Raw genomic sequence first — 510 nt, forward strand, 5'->3', positions numbered from 1 at the left:
AGGGCTTGGCGCTTGCTAGGCAAGCGCTCTACCACTGAGCTAAATCCTCAACCCCAGCTGCAGACAATTTTGATCTGCCCTGTGGGTGCTGGGAATTGAACCCTAGGTCCTCTAGAAGAGCAGCCAGTGCTCTTAGCTGGCAAATCATCTCTGCAACCTCCAGAAACTGTTTCCTTTACAGATTAGAAAAAAAAATCTCTGAAGTGGGGCAGGAGACATAGATTTTTCGATTCTCAGCACCCAGGGTATTCAATGTCCTCTTCTGGCCTCCAACAGCACTAGGCACGCGCGCGCGTGCGTGCGTGCATGCGTGTGTGTGTGTGTGTGTGTGTGTGTGTGTGTGTGTGTGTGTGTGTGTGTAGGCAAAACACCATACACATAAATTAAAAAAATAATGCTTTAACCTCTGGTGTAACCTGTAATTTCACTCAGTCTGTGACCTTTAAAAAATCCTGACTATTGAATCAGATCCTGTTTTTCCAGATAGTCCTCTGGGGACTTTTGTTCCGT

This window comes from Rattus norvegicus, chromosome 2 (genome assembly GCF_021556685.1).
Source record: "Rattus norvegicus strain SHRSP/BbbUtx chromosome 2, alternate assembly SHRSP_T2T, whole genome shotgun sequence".
Classification (NCBI taxonomy): Eukaryota; Metazoa; Chordata; class Mammalia; order Rodentia; family Muridae; genus Rattus; species Rattus norvegicus.